Genomic DNA, 19,394 nt, shown 5'->3' on the forward strand with positions numbered 1-19,394 from the left:
ATGGCAGACTTTTTACAGGGTGGTTTGCCATTGCACTTATTATAGAAATACACTTACTAGGTTCATAATTGTTGTCTGAAGAAATAGCATGTATTGATCTAGCTCATTATTTACATGTAAATGCAGGATCAGCTCACATATGTTGTTTGATATTTGACTGAAGTGCCATGTCAAACAATTTTTGTCTCTTATGCGCCAGGATGATGATCCAGTCATGTCTTGGTAAATAAGTTATTCATAACTTCAAGTCAAATCAACGGGATTGCATTAGCTCACAGTAAGAGCAAATGACATTAACAATGCAACATAGCATAAAACAATCACAGTACACGTTAGAACCCATAAAATATCCATTAAAATCTTTTAAAATATAATATACTAGGAATAAAACCCATTGTGAAGAAAAGTGCAACGGGCTCTAGAAAGAGGCTCTGGGTGAGTGACCCCCCTTGCCATCTTCCCACCCACCCAATTGAAGGCATTCACTCCCCCCATCTCAAGGGGAGCTGATCTCTGCCATCTGGAGAGTAATTGTAATTCTGAATGATCTCCAGCTGCCACCAGGAGATTGGCAACAGTGATTCCCCAGGGGAAAATGGCATTGTACCTGTCTGAGATCCCACTCTTCCTCAAACTCCACCCTCTCCAGACCCCACCCCTTAAATCTCCAGGAATTTCCTAACTGGGAGTTGGCAACCCTATCTCCTTCCCTTTATCTGCTCCTCTGACTTCAGGTTTCTATCACCTCCCCCCACCTGGCGGCCTCTATATAGGCAAATGACAGTTTTTCTTCACAGCGGGGTGGGGGACCAAGGCAGCTTACATCATTCTCCTCTCCCCGCTTTGATCTGCACAACAACCCTGTGAGGAAGATTAAGCTGGAAGTATGTGACTGGTTCGAAATCACCCAGTCAGCACTGAACCTCCTGGGCTTGCAAACCACCACCACCACCCTGGCTGCATGGAGTGTGATTGTGTGCTTCACATCAGTCCTATTATGCTAGCATTGCCAAAATGGCACTAGGTTCTGCTGAAGATAATGTATTTTTTTTTTATTCTATTTTTAGCCCGCCCTTTCCATAGGACAGACTCAGGGCGGTTTACATCATAAAAACAATCAACAATAAAAACAATAAAAGACCAATTTAAATATATAACATCTAAAACTACAGAATGACAATAGACTAAAATGGCAGGTTCTGCCTTACAGATATGGCCTATTGTCCAGGTCCAGTAGATCTTATAGCTCTGGGATAGAGTGAAGTGAGGAGGCCAGTAACAAGTGACGTCCACTGCCTCAGCTGAAAGCCTGGTGAAAGAGCTGTTTTACAGGCCCTGTGGAACTGGAGCAGATCCCGCGGGGCCTGGATCTCCAGGGGGAGCTCATTCCACCAGGCAGGGGCCAGAGCTGAAAAGGCCCTGGCCCTCATCGAGGTCAGATGGACATCTCTGGGGCCATATACTACCAAAAGTTGTTGGGTTGCTGATCATAAAGATGTACTAAAAGGAATGACAGGATTGCCCATTGGAAACAATGGAGAGGCCTGAAAGCCCATTGGAGATAATGGGAGGCAGGAGTGCCAACTGACGTGCATGGGCTCAATTTAAATACATCACAGCACAAAATAGTTGCAATAAAAATACAAAGTCAACTGTAAATTAATGTTTTTGGGTCCAGACAAACTGGTCTGGGTCTGGAATAACAGGTCTCTAAGTGGAAAGATGACCCCAGAAATAGAATTAGTGCTCTGGGACTGAAATGACAGCCCATGGGAGCAGCAGAAGTGTTCTGGGAGTGAAATGATAGCCTCTAGGAGTAGCAGAAATCTGGGTTTGCACTGCCAGTGTGGCCATGGATCTACTGGGCAAATTGCACTGGTTTTGCTGGGTTTGCAAAAATGGCCCCCTCTAGAAAGAGGTTCTGGGAGAGTGCCCCCCGTTGTGCTTCCCACCCACTCATTCACTCCCCCCCCACCCTTGGTGTCTTCCCACCCCCAATCCTGGTATCACCCACCCAAACCACTTCTTCCTCTTAACTACCCTGCGCCCTTGACATGCCATTACCCCCCCCCCACCCATGACATTCACTCACCCACACTCTTGCTGTCTTCCAACCCACCCCCAATTCTTGGTATTAACTAACCCCCCCCCCATCCTTGACATCTTCCCACCCACACAGTTGAAGGCATTCACTTCCCCCCACCTTGAAGGGTGCTGATCTCTGCCAACTGGAGAGCAGTTGTAATTCTGAATGATCTCCAGCCATCACCTGGAGATTGGCAACAGTGATTCCCCAGGGGGAAATGACATTGTACCTGTCTGAAATCCCACCCTTTCTCAAACTCCACCCTCTCTAGGCCCCACCCCTTAAATATTCAGGAATTTCTTAAGGGGTTGACAACCCTATCTTCTCTTTATCTGACCCTCTGACTTCAGCTTTCCACTGCCTTCCCTCTCCCTGCAGCCTCTACATAAGCTGTCTTTCTCCCCAGTGGTGGGGGTGGGGGCAAGGCAGCTTACATCATTGTTTTCTCACACCCCCATGAAACAGGTTAGGCTGGAAGTTTGTGACTGGTTTAAAATCACTCAGTCAGCTCCCACAGCCAGAACTGGGATCTGGCAAGCCCCACTCTGAAACCCTGACTTCTCGCCATCCTCAAACTCCACCACAGAACCTGGAACTGGCAGTAGGCTTCCCAAATCCCCTGCCTTGCCTGGTGACCCTCGATTTGGAGCCTTCATCGCCTGCTAGCCAAAAATCTGGAAAGTGGGGCGGAATGGCGGCTCTTCCCACCCAGCCCCGATCTCAGCAGCTTTTCCTTGCCCTGCCCTTCCCACCCAGCCCAATTCTATGAGCCCCAAAAGAAGGTGCCCCTATCCTTCATTATTTCCTATGGAAGGAAAACATTTAAAAAGGTGTGCTGTCCCTTTAAATGTGATGGCCAGAACTCTCTTGGAGTTCAATTATGCTTGTCACACCCTTGTTCATGACTCCGCCCCCAGTGTCTCCTGGCTCCACCCCCAAAGTCTCCTGGCTCCACCCTCAAAGCCCCCAGATATTTTTTGAATTGGACTTGGCAACCCTAACTGGCAGCTATAATCAGGACTGGCCCCAAGGAGTTCTGCCTCAGAGGCCTGTAGTGAGACCTTTCAGACCAACAGTCTCTCTTTAACAGTTGTTGGCCTTAAGCAGAGGACTTCAATATCTGTGTGTGTGTGTGTATTTGGTCTGTTGGCACAGGACACCATTTTTTCCCCTTTCCAAAGGAGTTCTCAGCCAATCAAAGGAAGTCTTTCTCTAGCTTGTCTCCCACCTTCTCCCTCCCTCAGTCATTCTAGGTAGGGTTTCTTTCTGCACTCTGTGAATCAGTGCGACAGGCAGCTCAGCCAATGGTCTCCTATTGGCTGAGCCACCTGTCGCACTGATTCACAGAGCGCAGGGAGAGCCAATAACTGCCAGAACTAAGGTTGGTTGCATTTCACTGAGAGAATTAGCTTTGCTGGCTAGCAATAGCCACTTGGATGGGAAAGAGGAGCAGGCTGAACCATTGGCATGCAAGTACTCTTGACTGATACTTTGACGTGCCGAAGATTGATGCTGTGCAGTCCCACCAAGTCCCAACCAATGTGGGAACTGGGATTTCCCAACATGAAACCAGTTTTTTGTCTATAGATAATTAACAAATATAAAGGGAGAAATTTAGCAATGAATTACTGATCCTACTGATCCTGCCCGTGGCACAGAGTGGTAAAGCTGCAGTACTTCAGTCTGAGCTCCCTTGCTCACGACCTGAGTTCGATCCCAGCAGAAGTTGGGTTCAGGTAGCCAGCTCCAGGTTGACTCAGCCTTCCATTCTTCCAAGGTTGGTAAAATGAGTACCCAGCTTGCTGGGGAGAAAGTGTAGATGACTGGGAAAGGAAATGGCAAACCACCCCATAGAAAGTCTGCCGTGAAAACATTGTGAAAGCAATGTCATCCCAGAGTTGGAAATGACTGGTGGTTGCACAGGGGACTTACCTTTACCTTTTACCTTTTTATTGATCCTATGATAGCACAGAAAGACCCAATTCATTGACCACATTGTCATGAGCAGTTTTTGACGGATCTTTATAACTAAGGCAATACATTTTGCCATTGGTAATAAATTGCCATTTATTTCAGTTTTAAGTAATATTACAACTTTGGACCAATTCAGTCATCCAGATATCTTGTTAAAAAATTACCAAGGTATCATTCACAATCCACTGCAAATCCTGAGTACCAAAAAACTTTTCATGTTGCAACTTGTAGCCACTTTTGGACTTGCACAGTCTGCAGACTAAATTTTCTTCATGAAGCAGGAAGCCACTAACCAACACCTAATAAAGATATCATAAGGCACATAGACACACTTAAAAAGTAAGTCTCATCTCAAAATCAGTTTTTTAAACAACTGGATGCATTTAGGGTGAAATAGTTATGACTGAACTAGTCAGACACAGTCAAACGGTAAGTTAAAAATTCAGCTCCAAAAATCGTTATCTGTGAGCAGAACAAATCAAAGGGCAATCAAGCATTCAGTTTTTCTGTTGCGATATCAGCATTTTTAAAAATTGCCTTAATATTTGGTGTTAACATATATTTTAAATATTGTAAAAGAGTAATATAGGAAGAAGCAGTATTTAGATTTCTAAATTACTCCAGATACCTGGGCTGGTGAACTGACGGGGTACCAACCAGCAGTTCTCAGCTGCTGTCAGAGGTCATATAAGTAATATGATATGTCAAGAGAGATATGGACTTAGTTGCTCTCCAAAAAATTATCACGGTTTCCCTATAGCATCTCTTGAGGTATTATCCAATAAAAAAAATGTTGCTGGAAATTTCTGCCTTTGAGGGAGCCATAAATGAAGACACAAAGGCATACTTTCTATTCATGCTCCAGCTGACAGGGGCTGTTTTATTGTGCAGCCCAAGAGAACACAAAAATAGGTAGATCTAATATGGATTTAACATTTCTTGCACTTTTCAGAAACTAGGCCTATAAATTAAAGGGGGGGTGCAAGACAGAGCCCACCCGGGTGGTGGGAGGATGGTAGATTTAATAAGTTGCAAATTTCAGTTGTTGACCATGAAGGCATTAAAAGGGAATTTTACAAATATTATGCCAAGCTGTTTAAAAGCCAAAATGTTGATAGAAAAAAAATTGATGAGTATCTACAGAATATTAAGGTCAACTCATTAACAAAAAACAAATGCTTGTTTGTCTTAATTGAGCAATCCCTTCCTCCAGTTGTGTTTGCTTTCCTTATTATCAATTTAACATCATCTTTCAGAGCCCACCCGGATGGTGGGAGGATGGTAGATTTAATAAGTTGCAAATTTCAGTTGGTAATTAACCAACCTAGTTTAATCCATGCTTGAGGTCTGGTGCCTCCGTTTCAGGGTATGAGATCAAGAAGACAACCAATATGATTAATGGATTGGTTGAGAGCATCCTTCCTGTTAGGATGGTTAAGAGTCCGAGTCTTTTCAGTATGCAGAGAGAATATATGGCAGAAATTTGTAAAACTATGCATAAGGTGGAGAAAGTGAGTGAAGACAATATTCTATTCCTCTACCACAAAACTAAAAGTTGGTGGCACCCAAAGAAGTTGATAGGCAGTAGATTCAGAATTGACAAAAGGAATAACTAAATGAGTGCTTTTCACAGCTAGAGCATGTTACAATGGAATCTACAATGGAAGACTTTAAATGAAAGATTTATGGAGAAGAAATCTATCAATTGCCAGAAGCCATGATGATTGAAAGGAGACTCCACATCCAGAGATCTCTGTACATCTGACTGTTGGCCCTTCAGGACAACCATTTTGTCTCTGTGTGAAACCAGGTGCTGGACCACTGGTCTGCTCCAGCAAGACACTTTTTACGTTCTTAACCATTGGCTCTAACTTCAACCAAAATTAGGCTATGACATTTGGCTCATAATACATGAGGAAATGAGAGGGAAGCAGAAAAGCCAACAAATATCCTAGTACATATTCTAGGATTGTGAAGAAATAGCTCCCACGCACTCAAATTCCAGATGACCTTACCACAGGAGCTAAAGAAATATGTCCAGATTTGACCCTGACATACTACAAATGCCATAGAAGTTTCAAGGAGAGTGCTGCATGATCAGGAGAATCACACAGAAATGCATCCCAGCTAGCCTATTGCTTACCCAAAGAACACATGTTTGCTGCTTTTCCATGTAATATTTGAATTTAAGAATACACTAGTATTCTTGCAACTGCAGCACAATCAAAATATTTAGGCAGGACTGCATGTAAATTCACTCCAAGGCAATTTATTTTTATTTTTTCTAAAAGAGGATTGTATTCAAATAGCAGCACAGTTTACATGCAATAAATTAACAATGGGGAAACTGTTAATTACAGAAACCTAAGAGATTTGAAAGTGCTTTTCTAGTTACACAGTGGAACACTCTAATAACTCCTTTAGTGACACCTAGCGCAGTTGGTGAGGATTCAGAAATATTAAATGTTGTCACTGAGACATACTTCCTTGTTAATGTTACTTTGATTTCAATAAAATGAGCTAAGTCAATAGTGCTGAAAGGCAACCATTTCTTTTAGGCTACAATTTGCATGCATATTCTAATTCACATTTGAATCTATTTTTTTAAAGTAGGAAGGCTTATGGACCATGCTTTCTGCTCAGTTCATCACTTAACTGTTAGAACCACTGGGTCATTAATATCAATAATGAGAGAGAACTGCAATTAGGGTCCAAATGAAATATGCCATGCCTCACTTGATTTATTAGAATGTTTGTCAGTACAAATATACCGTAGCACAGTAGACAAGTCTGCTGTGCTTAGATTGCTGCCGTCTTTCTAAATGAGAAGCAAGAAAAATAGTCACAGAGGCTATCATTTTATTACTGAATTGGATTAAGGATACAAAGCAGTTTTTTTAAAAAGCAATGCCTTGCTAACTTAACATTAATGCTGGGAGACAGATGACAAATAATCGAGTACTGTAAATTAGCAAGTAATTATTTTCTTGCTGCTGATGTGACCTTTTTGCTCTTCTCATTGAACTACTTCCATTGGTTCCTCTTTGCACAGCTAATCAAATCATAGCTACTTCAAGGACTGGCATGCACAATTCTTGACTTCCATTTCAGACAGCTTCTCTAATCACATTTCCTTAAACAGACTCTCTGCTAACCAGGAACAACTCATCCATCCATTTGCTTGGAACTTATAGAATAGGAGCATAAGCAGGGAGTAAAAATGAAAAGATGTTATAATTTTATGTAACAAAGATAATTTATACAAAAATTGAGTGGAAGTGTTATGTTATTTATTGCAAGCAGTCTCCTGGAAAATAAGGAACATCCAAACTATAGCCTTCAAGCCACTGCCAACCTGAAGACCCCTTTCATTCAGCACTCAGGGCCTGTTAAGTGCCCAGATCAGCCCTCTGCCTCCAACAGTGTGTGCAGAAGCAAATATGTGCATGCCTGAAGTGCATGAAGCTAGCCTCATGCATGCCCCTGATGCCTATCTACAAAGTGGACCCTTTTACTGGACCAAGAGCAGCTAGGACAGGACCCCATCCTCACCCTGGCCTGACCTGACCCATCAACTGGTTTTCTCAATGTGTTAGATGCAGATTAAACTTCTCATCTTTGGAACAGAACGTTCCTACCATTCTCGGGTTGCCAGGCCCAATGTCTGTGTTCAATGGCAGGTGGAACTCTCTGGAATCAGAGCAAAGTGATATGGAAGTGATGTTATTGAGCTGGGAAAATGCATAGCAATGCTCTCATTTTTTGACAAAACTGTATGGTAAAATCAGTATCAAAATATAGAGTTTTGCCCAAAAACCAGAGCATTGCCATGTGACATCCCTGATGTGATGATGTCACTTCCACGTGATGTCAGCAAGTCAGACAGTTGCATGGCAATGTTACTGTTTGGGCACATAGTTTCCCCCACAGGCCAGCTGGCCAATGGTGGGCAGAAACCCCTAAAACTGGGGGATCCCCTGCTCCAAACTGGGGAATACACAACAAAAAATACAAACTAGTGACCAAGAAGCCTCATACTGAGCTGTAGCCGATGTGAAATTGCTGTTGGAGATGCTCTGTGTTCCCTTTTTTAAAAATTATGTAAAGAATCTATATAATTGAATCAATATTGGTCCCAGGTCTGATGAAGACTGGAAAGAAACAAGTACTTAATCAATTGGCTTGTCACCGCACTACTTTGGGACTTGAATGTACATGTTTTGGACATTTGGACTGATTTCTATATATTTCTTAGTAAATTGGTCACTAGTTTGTATTTTTTGTTGTATTATCCATTATAGAAGAAGATATTGGAAGATAGAAGAAGACGATATTGGATTTATATCCCGCCCTCCACTCCGAAGAGTCTCAGAGCGGCTCACAATCTCCTTTACCTTCCTCCCCTGTAACGTACTCGAGGCAGAGACGAGAGTAGGGCAACATGGCTTATTAGGAGCACGTTGCAAGAGAGGGAGCACGCGGGCCGGGTCCCGCTTATATACAATCCCGGGTACTGCCTACTGGGTTGGTCGGGCCAATCCAGCCCCTTTAAACTTCCCGCCACAGCTGTAGATAGGCGGGGACAGGCTCCCGGCGCTGGGGCTCCTGGGACTGCCCAGTTGCCCCCCCCGTCGGGTCGCATGACATTTCTGGATACACTACACCCCTCCCCCCCTGGTTAATGTACAAAGTCCTGTAAGTATGCGGGGGGCCGGCGCTCCCGAGTGGACCGTCGGGGGGGTCCCGGTGTCGGCGGCGCGGCCGCCGAGGATGGTGCCTCGGTAGGTCCTGGGGTGGACGGGGGCGGCCCGTCCGGTTCAGCGGATCCCTCGGGCTCAGTCGGTTCCGGTCCCTCCGGCGCCCGCATCACGGATGTTGGGATCGCGTCCTCTAGGCGGTCACCGTTAGGCTCCTCGCTGGATATAGCCTCGTCCGTGTCTGTGGGGGCCTCCGGAAGGGTGCGGCGCCTCAACTGGTCAATGTGCCGCCGTAGTACCTGGCCCCCCTCCGTTGATATGTCGTAGTGGCGGGACCCGGTTACCCTCAGTACCCGCCCCGCCACCCAATCGGGGCCCCTAGCATAGTTTCTGGCGAAAACTGGGTCGCCCGCGAAGAAGCCCCGGGCGGCGTCTCGGACTTCGGGGCTCCCGCGGGTGTCTGAAGCTCGGTCGGGATGCAGCCGGTCCAGCCGGGTTATGAGTTTGCGTCCCATGAGGAGCTCAGCCGGGCTGACTCCTGTGACCGGGTTAGGGGTGATCCGATTATCGAAGAGGAACGCGGCCAGCCTGTGGTCCCAGTCCCCCTGTACAATCCGGCCGAGGGCCTCCTTTGTTGTGCGGACCATCCGCTCCGCCTGGCCGTTGGTGGCCGGATGGAAGGGAGCCGACCTTATGTGCCTGATCAGATATCTTTGCAGGAACGCCTGGAAGTCGGCTGAGGTGAAGGCGGCCCCGTTATCAGAGACTATGGTGTCCGGGATGCCATGTGTGCATAGGACCCTGCGCAGAGCTCTGATCGCGGCTGTGGACGAGGTGGACCCTACGGGGATGACCTCCAGCCATTTGGTGTAGGAGTCCACCATTATGATGAAGGTCTGCCCCTGGAATGGGCCCGCAAAGTCGATATGGAGCCTCGACCATGGTTTCCGGGTGGACTCCCACCTAGTGACGGGGGCGCTGGGCGGCTCGGGCCGTGATTCCTGGCAGGTCTGGCACCCGCGGACCCAGCCCTCGATCTCCCCGTCCATTCCCGGCCACCAGACGTAGCTCCTGGCCAGAGCCTTCATCCGCACTATGCCGGGATGAGTCTCGTGTAGGGATTCTAGAACACGCTTTTGGAGCGGGGGTGGAATCACTACCCTACTGCCCCAAAGTATGCAGCCCTTGTGTGCGGCTAATTCCTCCCTCCTCACCTTGTAAGGCTTGAATTCTTCCCCCATGTTTCCCTCTGGCCACCCCCTCACCACCCAGTCGAGCACCCGTGCCAGTGTCCTGTGTTTCTGGGTGGCCTTGGCCACCTCCGCTGCGTGGAGGGGCGGCTCTGGGAGGCTCTCTATCATCATGACCTGGTGTGCGGGTGCGGGGTCCGGACCCGTCTCCGGCAGCGGCAAACGGCTAAGCGCATCCGCGTGTCCCATAGCCTTGCCGGCCCTATGAACCAGTGTGTACGTGTATGAGTTGAGGAATTGGTTCCACCTCAACACGCGCTGTGAGAGTATTTGGGGGGTTTGTCGGTCTGGGGCCAGTAGACCTAAGAGGGGCTTGTGGTCCGTGGCAATGGTGAACCTTCTCCCATATAGATACTCATGGAACTTCCGGACCCCTGCCACGATTGCCAGGGCCTCTTTATCTATTTGCGCGTAGTTGCGCTCGGCTGAAGTGAGTGTGCGGGAGTAATATGCGACCGGTACCTCCCTCCCGTCCGGAAGCTGGTGCCCCAGGACTGCTCCCACCCCATACGGCGACGCATCGCAGGCCAGGATGACGGGGAGGGCCTCGTCAAAATGGTGGAGCACCGCATTGGACACCAGGACGTCCTTGACCGCCTGAAACGCCGCGGCCTGTCGCTTGCCCCAAACCCAAGGGGCTTTTTTGTCCAGCAGCCGGTGAAGGGGTTCCGCCAAGGCTGCCTTGTGGGGGAGGAAGGAGTGGTAAAAGTTGAGCACCCCCAAGAAGCTTTGGAGCTCCGCTTTACAAGTGGGAGCCGGAGCTTGCACTATGGCTCGGGTCTTTTCTTCCGTGGGGTGGATGCCTGCTGCGTCGACGGCGAACCCCAGAAACTCCACCCGTGGAACCCCCAGCAAGCATTTCTCTCTCTTGACCTTGAGCCCCGCTGCCTGGAACCGGCGGAGCACCTCTCGAAGGCGGTTGCCGAATTCATCGGGGTCCGGGGCGGCGACTAAAACGTCGTCGAAAAACGGCTGGACTCCTGGGATCCCTTTAAGGAGAGCGTCCATTAGGCTCTGGAAAATCCCCGGAGCGACGCTAACCCCGAACTGAAGTCTCTTTACCCGGAAAGCCCCCCTGTGGGTCACGATCGTTTGGGCCTCCGCCGTCTTATTGTCTACTGGGAGCTGCTGGTAGGCCTGGGCCAGGTCTAGCTTCCCAAATATCCTAGCCCCTGCTAGGGCGGCCAGGACATGGCTCACCACAGGCACTGGGTAGGGGTTGTCCTGTAGTGCCTTGTTTATGGTGCATTTATAATCGGCACAGATCCGCACCTCCCCGTTCGGCTTGATGGGGGTAACTATGGGGGTTTCCCAGGTGGCGTAGTCCACCGGCTCGAGGACGCCTTGTGCCGTGAGGCGGTCTAACTCTGCCTCAATCTTAGGTTTCAAGGCGAATGGAACCCTCCTGGCCTTGAGCCGAATCGGTCTGACCGCGGGATCTAGGGGCAAGGAGATGGGCGGCCCCCGGTAGCTCCCTAGGGACCCATCGAATACCTCGGGGAATTCCTTGCAAATCTCCCCGAACCCCCGGGGCGTGATGGTCTGGCCCACCCCCTCCACTCGGATTCCCAAGGGTTTGAACCAGGCCAGACCTAGCAGGGTGGCCAGCTGGCGCTTAACCACCAGGATGTCCAGCGGGCCGTGGAAGGACCCCCGCTCGACTTGTACCCGCGCCCACCCCGCAATTTGCACCGGGTTCTTCTGGAAGTCCCGGAGTATGAAGTCTGCCGGCCGAAGTTGCAGCCGCTGGCGGGGACACAGTTCTCTTAGGGTTTCTTCCGCAATAAGGGAAATGGAGGACCCTGAGTCCACCTCCATTTGGCAGGGGTTCCCCTCTATAAGGACCGCCACTTTGATTTTATCGGGGGAATCGTGGGGCAAGTTCAGTACCTGTAGGGACGTGGAGTCTACCGCGTGGGACTCCGCGGACTCGTGGTACGTGGTCGGCTTCCTGCGGTTGGGCTTGGCTCGGCAAGCCCTGGCAATGTGGCCGGTCTTCCCGCAGCTCCTGCAGTCCCAGGTCCGGTATTGGCAGTCTCTCCGCTCGTGGGGGCCGCCGCAGCTGGCGCACTTGGTGGCCGGGGCTCTCTCCGACGCTGGTGGTCGGTCGGTCGCTCGGGGGCGTTGGGTCGCTCTGTTGGGTGGCCCGGCTGGGCGGTGTAGCTGATGGGCTTCCTCCTCCTCGGGGCCGTCGTGGTCCAGCTCTCCGTGGTGGGCAGCCTCCATCTTGGCCCGGGGAAACGTTCGTGCGGTTCGTTCCCATGCCACCGCTTCGCTGAAGGCGGCCTGGAGAGTGAGCTCTTCTTTGGCGAAGAGCTTCTGCTGGAGCCTCTCGTCGCGGAGGCCCCACGTGAATCTGTCCGCCAGGGCTTCCTCCAGTTGGGGAAGGTTGCAGTTCCCGGCGAGTTTGCGGAGGGCCGCCAGGTAGTCCGCGGCGGACTCGCCCGCGATCTGGTCCCGTTTGTGGAACAGGAACCTGCGAGCCACCCGCGAAGGCTGTGGTGAGAAGTGTCCCGTGAGGAGTCGGATGATCTCGTCGTAGGATTTCTCTGTCAGACGGGCGGGTGCCGAGAGACCCTTGGCGATCTCAAACGTGGCAGGCCCGCAGACGCTCATGAGAACGTCCCTCTTTGCTCCGGCGTCAGTGATCTTGTTGGCCCGGAGGTAGAACTCGACCCGCTCCGCGTAGGACTCCCATCCCTCTGGGTTGGTCGGGTCGAAGGGCTCGAGGTAGCCGGTGATCCCGCCTTGGTTGGCCATGATGGCGGCGGCGGTCGCTTGTTGCCCAGATCTCCGTCGTAGCCGCTGAGGCTAGAATCCCACCTTCGTCGCCAGTGTAACGTACTCGAGGCGGAGACGAGAGTAGGGCAACATGGTTTATTAGGAGCACGTTGCAAGAGAGGGAGCACGCGGGCCGGGTCCCGCTTATATACAATCCCGGGTACTGCCTACTGGGTTGGTCGGGCCAATCCAGCCCCTTTAAACTTCCCGCCACAGCTGTAGATAGGCGGGGACAGGCTCCCGGCGCTGGGGCTCCTGGGACTGCCCAGTTGCCCCCCCCGTCGGGTCGCATGACATTTCTGGATACACTACATCCCCCACAACAGACACCCTGTGAGGTGGGTGGGGCTGGAGAGGGCTCTCACAGCAGCTGCCCTTTCAAGGACAACCTCTGCCAGAGCTATGGCTGACCCAAGGCCATGCTAGCAGGTGCAAGTGGAGGAGTGGGGAATCAAACCCGGTTCTCCCAGATAAGAGTCCGCACACATAACCACTACACCAAACTGGCTCTCCTAGTATAGTGACCTCTCTCAGTTTGTATTCCAAACTGGGGAATGACTACCCTACACCTCTCCCTTCTCGTTGCAGCCCACTGATCTCCACAAAATGCTGCTCCTGGGGAATGGGGGACCCTGAGGAACAACATGAGGACTACTTTCCCATGTCCAGAAACTTCAACTGATCCACGATATGGCAGTCAGGCTACTAGTCAGAGGTGGGATCATATCACCCCTCTCCTGAAAGATTTACACTGGTTTCATGTCTGTTTTTTTTTTTTAAGGCCTGAAATACTTTGGGGCCTGAGTATTGTCCTGTAGGGCACTTAAAATCCTTCTCATGAGTCCTACATTCTGCAGAGGTGAGGCATGTGGCAACTTGAAACAGGGTTTTTGCAGTGATGGCACCTTGCCTGTGAAATATCCTTCCTTTTTAGGCTATCCCCTTTCAAGTTCCAGACAAAAATATTTCTAACTTTTAATTAAGAGGTTGGTGTGTGGGTGTGCGCACGCTACTAACTAGAGTGGGCATTTGGTTCAGCCAAACTGAATACACCCCCAAAAAACAGCTATTTCAGCAGCATTCAGACCCTATAGAGCCGAATCAGATTCTCTGATCTGATTCAGGAGTCATATACTGCAGCCAAGAATCGCTGCTGAAATTCAGCGGCCATTCGGCCCCATTATACCCTATGGGCCATTGAAGTCAATGGCAAAATAGGGTATAATGAAGTGCAGCTGGGGGCAGGGGGTTTGAGGTAGAGGCTCCAAATTTTTAGAGATTCTTCAGGAGCCTCTTCCCCACAGATCCTCAAGTTTCAAAAAGATTGGACCAAGGGGTCCAATTCTAGGGGCACCCAAATATGGCCTTTTCCCTCTATGATGGGAAATAAGCAGTCACTTTCCCCACTGAAATTACAGTGGGAAAAGTGCCCCAGAATTCAGACTCTGTTGGTTTTAAAAGAGCGACTGGTCTTATAAAGTGTCCCTGTTTTGGGTGAGTGCCTGCTTGGGGTGGGAAAGGGTTTTCTTTTGGGATGGGGAGGGTGGGGTTGGTCAGGTCTTTAGAGGTTAAACTTTTTTGCAAGGTTTAAAAGCTTGTTTCAGTACTTTCATTCAAGATATTACAGTATTATTGCTGTTGCTATTTTATTGCTGGATGGGGGACAGGGTGTTTTGTTCACTGTTAATTGTTTAGTTAAATTTCTGATCAAAAGTTGTGTTAGTGGTTGTTTGCAGATCTAATTATTGTTACTGTTTTGCAGACATTGACAGATGTTTTTTAAAGAGTTTACTGGTGCTTCCTTTGTTGCTTGGGAGTAGATGGGCAGCTGCTGTTGTGGGGTTGTGTCTTGTGGTTTGGTTCTACTGGATACTGTTGTTGCTTTTTTGGCTTGTTTTTTTTTACTGCACAGTGTGATTTCATGTGAATTTAGAATTGGTTTTTAAAGTTCCTTTTTTTCCCCCATTCTAGTTGCTGGGGAGGGGACTGGTGATGAATGTCAGTGGGTTGCTGTGTTTCTCTGTGTTGTTTTGTCTTATACAGACTTGTGTTTTTGCCCTTTTTTCCTGGGTGGGCCTTTCAGCTGGTGTTGCTGATACAGTCTTGTGTTATTCTTTGTAACTTGCTTCCTCTGGTTGCCTGATGACTCTTTCTGTCTTTGTTGCAGTTTGAAATCAAGTTCGGGTTCAGTTGATTTTTGCCTTATGGGGGGACATTGTTGCTGGTTGGTTAACCGTCAGGAAGAACCAGCTAGAGTCAAGATGTATAATAAGACCTAGGTGTTCACTGAGTATAACTAAGAATGGAGCAAGGGAAGAATACAACAGCATACAACTACAAACCTGAACACCTAAATGTGAGAGAATGACATTTAGAAGTGTGCCAGTGGCACCTCAAGATAAACAAAGGACAATACTAGGTGGTATAAGCAACAACAGAGCTCCATAAGATTAAATGAAAAGGGTGTTCCATCATATTTCATGGGGGGGGGGGCTTGCTGCCAGGAAACTAGATGTCAAAATGACAGAGTGGTAACTGCAGCTAGAAGTGGATAAACATATTAAACAAGAGCAAAAAAAGCTGCAATTTTGGATTCAATACAGGTTCTGATGGGGTTAATAATATGCCTGAGAACTGTTTGACTGCAGTGGCACCTTTAAAACCAATAATCTGTTTTCTGTGAAAAGCTGAGAACTAAACAACTTAGTTATTAATTATTATGTCTACTGAGATAGGAAGCCAATATCTCTGTTATGTCCTGGGGGTTCCATTGTGTTGACTGTTTTTACGATGACTGGTCTCTCAGTTTTGTTGTGATAAAAAAGAATGCTTCTCTCTTTGGGAATGTGCCATGCCAGAACCAAGATGTAGAATAAGTATAGTGCAATGACATGTTCCCAAGATACTTGCTTTTAAAAAAGCAAAGGTGACATTTGCATGCCTCTTGGCATGTCAGTCAAGGTTCTCCTTGAGCAGCCTTGATTTTTCATCAGCTTCTTTTAAAACCCAAGTGCCTTAGTTTCCAAGATTTTCTTTCAGTGACAAACAACAAGTGGAGTGTTGAGGGATTCCACACAGGTATTACTTCTGTGGGGCAGTGGTTCAGTAGGCAGATGCCTGACATGCAGGAATTCCATGCCCCATCTCTGCTGCATGGCAGTAGTGCATTCAATGCACTGGTTCTGTGCAGCAGTCCTTGCAGAGAGCCACCACCTCAGTTTTTGAAAGGGAGATTCTCTAGTTTGATCAAATGTACTGTTTTGCCAGTGGCAGTAGCATGGTTGCACTGGTTCTGCTTGGGGACATGGCACTGCCTATGGGGGAGAGGCCCCTGCAGCTGCCCTGCAAGTGTGGGGGCTCTCCCTCAAACCCTCTGTTCCCCAGAATCAGTTTTCCCACTGTTTCCCACTGTACAGTGGGAACACTGACTGACTGCTTTTTCCCCACTATTGAGAGAAATGGGCCTTTTTGGGTGCCCCTAGAATGGGAACTCTGGTCCAATCTTTTTTAAAACTTGGGGGTTCTGTAGGGGAGAGGCTGTCCTGAAAATCTGGAGCCTCTACCTCAAATCCCCTCCCCTCCAGCTGCCTTTTATTATACCTATTTTATACCTTTTATTATACCTATTTTATACCTATTTTATACCTTTTATTATACCCTATTTTGCCACTAACTCCAATGGCCCATAGGGTATAATGGAGAGATGAGAGAATTTGATCCCCTAGTCCAATCTTTTGGGTCTTTGGGGTTCTGTAGGGGAAAGGCTCCTACAGCAGTCCTGCAAATTTGAAGCCTCTACCTCTAACTCCCTCTGCTCCAGCTGCCTTTCATTATACCCTATTTTGCCATTGATTTCAATGACCCATAGGGTATAATGGAGCTGTATATTCGGAAATAGCCGAATATCTCCGGAATCAGATTCAGCTACTGAATCTGCTATTATAAGGTATATAACCTCCCAAATTTTTTAGCCCTAAATACCCCCAAATCTGAATTTTCTTAAAAAAAAAATTCTTTTGCACACCCCTCCTACTAACCTGATACTAACCTGAAAACTTTTTTATGAGAGTTAAGTTTAAGTAGCTCAATGCTTTTTACTGTTTTTATGTTTTGCCTAATTTTTTTAAGTTTTAATGATTTTAGGTTTTTATTTAATTTTTTATTTTACAAAATTGTACTCATAACAATTCCACTCTCTTTGTCATCAACCTTAAAGTTGTATAACTCCTCAATAGTCATTACTTTAGTCTTCTCGAAGTTCTTTAATTCTGCTTTGACGTTTTCTGCTTTAATCTTCATCAGTAGTCATTTCAAGTGTTTACTATTTTCTGCCAGTAATGTGGAGTCATCTGTTCCTTCCACCAATTTTCACTTCACCTTCATCTAAATCTAATCCAATTTTCCTTATGATATGTTCCACATGTAGACTGAACAGATAGGGAAGATAACTTTTATCCTTGTATGACACCTTTGCCAATTGGAAACCATTCTGTTTCTCCATATTTTGTCCCAACAGCCTCTTATCCAGAGGTTCCACAGCAAAGCAATCAGAAGCTGTGGCACATCCATTTGCATTAAAACCAACCATAGCTTTACATGATCCACAAAGTCAAAAGCTTTGCTGTAATCTATGAAACATAAACTGATTTTCTTCTGAAATTATCTCATATGTTCCAGTAACCATGAATTTGTAATGTGATTTTCAGTGCCTTTTCATTTTCTGAATTCAGCTTGAACAGCTGGCATTTCTTGTTCTATGTATGGTAACAGTCTTTGTTGTACAATTTTGAGCATCACTTCACTCACATGAGAAATTTTAATGGTCTGAACATTGCTGCTCCTTTGAGGGGAATTGCAATGTAGATTTAGTGCTTCCAGTCACAGGCACTAGTTTGTTTTCCAGATTTGATGGACAAATGTTTAGAACTAAAAGCAAATATCTAAAATATGTTACAGGCAATGCTTTTAAGTCTCTTATTTTTAATGGGGAAATTAGCTAAGAGACTTGGTAGAGTGCATTTAGGAGCAAAGATCTTTGCTTTCAATAATACGGAGTTCGGATTTTCAGCCAAGAATAGTCCAAGCAATTATATTTTATAGTGTTTACTTAGGATATGTAGCAAAAGGATTTACACACACACAAATCCTTGTACAAGCAATCAAGAGACTAAGAAAATAGAGGTTATCGATAGAGGAATTCAAGGGTTGTTGATCCAGAAGAGGAGACGTCCGTACAATGGGAAGCATATGGAGAGGAACGCAAACGACCAGCATAACATGCCCTATAGACCCAATTACAGCAGTAACGGGTGGTATAGACTGCAAATGGCGCCCTACAGAATGCACACTGAGGTGCGTTTTTGACCCACGCTATATAGAGATTCAATGGATGGGGGTCGTTAGTTACCAGGGGCTTTGATGCACCATTGATGACTATCTTGAATCACTATGTTGGGAAACTTCACACATTTTGCTAGGATGATAAACTCAGAGCAATTGAATAATTTGTTACCAGTTTTTCACTGACACTCAAAAATTTTCCATTTGTAATCCCAACAAAAAAATATCTGGAGATGTCTGAACATCATATAGCCTAAAATTATTGACATTTCGTTCTGAATCATTTGCCAAAATTGTCTTGCCTTTTCACAAGTCCACCACATATGGTAGAAAGAACCTTCAACTTTTTTACATTTCCAACATCTGTCTGTCACCTGATTATTCATTTTTCCAGTTTCTTAGGTGTCATATACCACCTGTATAGCATTTTAAAGCAATTTTCTTTAATATTGTAACATGTCGATATTCTCATAGAGTTCTTCTATAGATACTCCTATGATTCCATCTTTATTTCATTATTAAAATTGTTTGCCCATTTTATCATTTGAGATTTCACTACTTCATCTTCCGTAGACACTTCAATAATAATTTATAAATTCTTGAAATCAACTTTTCATTATCGCCCAACAGCATTCTTTCCAATTCTGTTTGCTCCTGTCTCATACCTTCATTTTTGATGTCCTGTTCCACCAAACTCTTAATTTGTTGTAGTTGAAACCAATTATATTTATACTGTAGTTCTTCAGCCAATTTTAATTCTACTTTTCCTCCATTTATTTTTAATAATTGTTTAAATGTTAACCGCATCTCATCTTCAGTATCTAATGATAGCTTTATTACTTCTGTTGGCACAATCCATAATGGCTTTCTCTCATCTCCATATCTTTTATATTTTGACCGGTTTGGTGTAGTGGTTAAGGAGAGTCGGTTTGGTGTAGTGGTTAAGTGTGCGGACTCTTATCTGGGAGAACCGGGTTTGATTCCCCACTCCTCCACTTGCACCTGCTAGCATGGCTTTGGGTCAGCCATAGCTCTGGCAGAGGTTGTCCTTGAAAGGGCAGCTGCTGTGAGAGCCCTCTCCAGCCCCACCCACCTCACAGGGTGTCTGTTGTGGGGGAGGAAGGTAAAGGAGATTGTGAGCCGCTCTGAGACCCTTTGGAGTGGAGGGCGGGATATAAATCCAATATCTTCTTATATTTTGACCAAGTATTTAACAAGTTCCTTCTTATATAGTGATGTGAAAAAAAATCCCTCTTGTTTTTTCCA

The sequence above is a fragment of the Heteronotia binoei genome, chromosome 4 (genome assembly GCF_032191835.1).
Source record: "Heteronotia binoei isolate CCM8104 ecotype False Entrance Well chromosome 4, APGP_CSIRO_Hbin_v1, whole genome shotgun sequence".
Classification (NCBI taxonomy): domain Eukaryota; kingdom Metazoa; phylum Chordata; class Lepidosauria; order Squamata; family Gekkonidae; genus Heteronotia; species Heteronotia binoei.